Source organism: Ostrea edulis, chromosome 6 (assembly GCF_947568905.1).
Source record: "Ostrea edulis chromosome 6, xbOstEdul1.1, whole genome shotgun sequence".
NCBI lineage: Eukaryota > Metazoa > Mollusca > Bivalvia > Ostreida > Ostreidae > Ostrea > Ostrea edulis.
In genome coordinates, this window is record NC_079169.1 from 28,318,226 (window position 1) to 28,323,385 (window position 5,160).

The 5,160-nt window shown below is 35.5% G+C and overlaps 1 long non-coding RNA gene across 1 annotated transcript; it reads right to left on the bottom strand.

Annotated features, from left to right (window-relative positions):
• Window positions 1–1,258: 1,258 nt before the first annotated feature.
• On the bottom strand, window positions 1,259–4,714 carry LOC125646174 (uncharacterized). Its single transcript, XR_007359606.2, has 2 exons — window positions 4,611–4,714; window positions 1,259–2,396 (listed from the first exon to the last, which is right to left on the bottom strand). It is a non-coding gene; the product is annotated as an uncharacterized LOC125646174 (long non-coding RNA).
• Between the last annotated feature and the right edge of the window lie 446 nt (window positions 4,715–5,160).

Below are 5,160 nucleotides of genomic sequence, written 5' to 3' on the forward strand. Positions count from 1 at the left end.
TTAGTGCAAGTTTTAATATATCGAGCGCACGTGATAATACATCTACCACACGAGATGAAAAAACTCCGTAAAGTTTGTCCTAAATATACCACCGCCACGTGTTCAACTGTCAATCTGGCAAGTCTGATGAAGCAGCTAATATAGACGGAGCAGGAGACGACAAAAGTGTTTAAATAATGTGATGGGGTAAAATTCGGAGAAAAATTCAGATATGTGCATGTACTAAATTACATATTACAAAAGCCATCCCTACAAAATTCATTGATAAAAATCTATCGAAAATCCAAAACCAGACTGGATGCAACGGAAGGAGAGACAAAAACATGTATATTCGGATATTGAAATATTGTGTAAAAGAGAATACTTTTAATTTGCTAGATTGGAATGAACACGACAGAACGTAGAAGTAGTGTATCAAAAATGAGCAGTGCTCCTGAAATGAAAAAAGTCCGTATAATGCAATTTTACGATTTACTTCAACTTACGTGATCGTCGTACACTAGTGTGTATAAAACATACAACTACTTCCCTTGTACATTAGTAGAAATGGATGATAATTAAGCTGAAGGTACATATAGGCATAGCTATTTAGGGAACTATAAACAATTAATTGGTGTATAATCGCCACAGATTATTTCAACTTAAAAGAATATAAGAATAACATTAATTGTCTCAATTAGGTTACATAACACACCATCGCCTCACCAAGAGCAAATAAAGAGCTGTTCGCGTGGTGGTTGATTTTTATACCTGGTTTGGTTGAATAGGTCAGTAAATGGAACATAACCTACACAAATTTTGTTTGTTAAGTTTGAGAAAAAAAAGCATGTTGTAGAATACAGGTCTTAATTCCGTTTTATTGGGTTCTTCTTTATATGTCTTATGAGCAGCTGAATATGACTTGAATGTAAAGTTAGGTAGTATGTTACTAGAGATGTACTTTGATTGGATTTACTTTATTTTATCTCTGCTGTAATGGCTTTTGAAATTTACAAATATACAACCTGTCATTAGGTCGGAGGCTAATGACGACAAGGAACTTACGGCAGGTATGATCGATGAACAAGGGATGCTTACTCCTTCTACACACCTGATCTCATCTCTGCTATTTTTAAGGATAAGTGCGTTCCCTGACAACATTTTGTATTCTTTATAGTATTTATGAGATTAATCACTGTTCGTTAAGCCTTTGTCAAACATATTGACGTGTCAATATTAGAAAAAGTGAGGAATGATGGGACGGTCACTAATGCAATAATATGGAAATTTAATTTTATTTAAGATGACACTCTAAGTGGTCCCTTATAATCTAAAGATGGCGTTGAACCTGAAAAGTTGTTAAAATGAGTAACTAGCATTTTAATTAAATCCTGTAATCAAGTCACTTTTAAACAGTCTTATTTCCATTCTTCAGATGAAGTTAAGTTTTCATTTACACTTTCAAACATCATCGTCATTTCCAAGAAAAGCTTAAAAGCAAGGAAGATTACTAGAGAATGACACGTTAAAGTCAATATGTAATGACAGATGAACATAAAACTATGGTTCCTTACGGAAAAGTTTTTCTGTCATAGTGTTCTATCATGAATATCCGATTTCAAATTACTTTGCACGTCGATAATTGGTCAGCCACTGAATGACAGCTTCCGGTTTGTAGTTTTCCGGGCCTGCGCCTTGGCCTGCATACTGGATGATGTTATCATAGATTATGAACAACCTTTCGGGAACGGCGGCGTATTGAATGGCACCAGCATTATCCATGGTGTCACTAAGTAGTGGGCACGGACAGCCCTCGTTTAACAATAGTCGAGCAGCGTCTAATCGTTCTTTTTGAGATGTGTGAGAAGAAATATGAGAGTATTTGGTTCCTAAAATGCTCCATCCGTCAATGGGATGCGCCTCTCTGACGTAAACAACAACAAAGTCTGCGGTGTCCGAAAAATCAGAAACAATCTGCTTGAACATCGCAAACTTCATCATGAACGGAGGTCAGGTACAGCTACCAAAGTTGACAATCAGAGGCCTACCAGGTGTTTGAAAGTCTAACAGTTTCATCAACTTTTTTGACTTTACGTCCACGAGTTTCAAATTTGGTGCCACTTTCCCTACAATGGCGGAACGTCGGAAAATCTCAGTGCCATGGTTTTTAATTTGTGTTTGAAGAGTTTTCATGGAAAGTGTTACTACTGCTCCTTTTCCTACCATCGACCCAGACTTCGATTTGAAGAATTCTGATATTTTTCGTGCTAAGTAGGGGATTTTGAAAACAATAACTGTCATCATCATAAGACGACAGGCTAGCTTTAAACATCTCCACAGCAGAATTAGGGCCACTTTTGGTTGACCTTGAGCCTTCCAGTCATAATCCAGCCTCCGGAACGTGTCCATTACTGCATCTGATATATACAAATATTGATTTATAATTATTTTATCTATAAGGTCATCTATTTCATATATTGTTATAGAAAACACATTTTCTTCTATGCATATTCAAGATTATCAGTACAATACTAAACCATACTAATTTTCGAACAGTTCTGTTGATTCTTTTTTTGGGGGGGGGGGGGGGTTGAAGTACTGAACACTGAGAGTAGGTAGAGGGGGAAGACAATATCAGATGACGAGAAGAGTTTAGAATTGATCAATGATAAAGTCTTATAAAATATTACCAAGCTGTTCGTGGTAATTGTAAATAGGTTTTTAATGACTATACTAAGTTGATCATTTTGCTAACGTACAAAACTCCTAAATGCTCAGACACTGTCACGTTGAGTAATGTTCAGAGGCGTAATTGTCGTTTTCAAAAGTATTATTCTGATTTATTTTAACTATTTCATACCAATTTTAGGTCGTTCTTTACACACTTGATTATGGATTACTCCGTTTACCCAATCAAAATATCTCGGTGAGTGTGACCGGTCGACAGGAGATGTTTACTCCTTCTAAACATCTTATCCCACTTCTGGCATATCCAGAGGTCCGTGTTTGCTCTACTCTTGATATTGTATTCTTTATAGAGTTAGGAGATTGAACAATGCTCATCATCTTCACTCTTTCACATTACAAAGCATTCTTAATTTTAAGGGGGAATATATCTTGATGAGTGGTGTCTTTGTTATAGTCCCACTATTCACCATATCCGAAGTTGTGCTGTTTCTAGATCATAGTTACACTGTATGTTTTGTTATATTCATCATCGTGCAAGGTGAAGATAACGAACAGTGATCAATCTCATAACTCCTACAAGCAATACAAAATAGATAGTTGGGCAAACACGGACCCCTGGACACACCAGAGGTGGGATCATGTGCCTAGGAGGAATAAGCATCGTGTATTCTAATTCATTCAACTTAGGAATTAAATTTTGGAATTTATTGTTTTTCGGTAAGGATTCATGAACAAAGATCACTCTCAGTAAATTGATGATTACAGATGTAATCAGCAATGCAAACGGATTAGACAAACAGCATTCCACGGATTGAGACAGTAAAAAGACAAAAACAGCACAACAAAAGAATCCGATAAATTCTAAAGAAATAATGGGTGAACAAACAAGACAAACATAATATACTTTATGGAAAATTCTAGAGACAAGATACAGAAAATAACGAAAAGTCTAGAGACAAAATACACAACATAACGAAAAGTCTAGAGACAAGATAAACAAAATAACGAAAAGTCTAGAGACAAGATACACAAAATAACGAAAAGTCTAGAGACAAGATACACAACATAATGAAAAGTCTAGAGACAAGATACACAACATAACGAAAATTCTAGAGACAAGATACACAAAATAACGAAAAGTCTAGAGACAAGATGCACAAAATAACGAAAAGTCTAGAGACAAGATGCATAAAATAACGAAAAGTCTAGAGAAAACATACACAAAATAATGAAAAATTTAGATATTGATTGTGTCGTGCTAAAGGCCCCTCTTGAAAATATTTCACTCATAGAAACGGCACCATTGCCGGTGAAGGGCTGCAAAATTTAGGCCTATGCATCTGCGCTTACAGCCTTTGGGCGGGGAGGGATCTTTATCATGCCACATCCGCTGTGACACCTGACCTTGGTTTTTGTGGTCTCATCCGATAACCATTCATCTATTTATCGCATTGCACAGTTATCTGTAGATCATCAGCAATGATGATTTTCTTATAGGCCGATAGATATTACATGTGAATTCACAAAGATTTGTGTCACATATCAATCTTCGGAAAAAGACAATCCTATCTATTTGTCCACTTGGAATGAACATAACAGAAAGGAGAAGTGGTATATTAAAAATGAACAGTGTCCCTTTAAGTGTCAATCGTTAACAACTCATCGAAATAAAAGAGTCTATATAAGGCAATTTTATAATTTACTTCACTTTACATGGTTTCGTATGCTTGTAATGTGCATAAAGATAAATCAAATAACAAGTATACACTTCTTCAAAAAAGTAAAATTGCACGAGAAGTTCAAGGTAAGCTTGTTTTCAGACATAACTCAATAGATAACGCTAGAAAATTAAGTAAACAAATATTTCTTGACAGAAAACATTTTTCACCACAGTTTAATTCAACTTAGTGAGTATAAGAACAATATTTAGTGAGAAGTCATACCTGAAAAATTAGCTGACAAAACACTCCATCGCCTCAACAGGAGCAAATAAAGAGCTTTCCGCGTGGTGGTCAATTTTTATACTCGGTTTGCTTGGATAGGTCACTAAATAGAACATGAACTAGAATTGATATTGTGTATGCTAAGTTTGAAAAAAATGTTACCGGGGTATACATTGTACAATCAAAACACTTTGGAATATAAATAAATCTTGGTTATGTTAGATTGTGTGCTTCCTTATATGTCTTATAAACAACTGAACATAATTTTATTTTAAAGTTAGATAATATCCTAATAGACGTATCCTTTGATTGGATTTATTTTATCTCTGCTGTAATAGCTCTTATAATGTACACCCGCCGGGAGCCCCATATATCGATCATTTAAACAGAGGCAACCGTAGCAAACTCATACTGCAAAGAACGACCAAAGAATGGTAGGAAACACGTCAGATAACATTCCACCTAATGACAGGCTGTGTTGGCAAGTAAAAGCGTCATACTTTGCAAAATGCTGACTTTAAAAGAAACTGTTGAAACCCCTGTAACATAA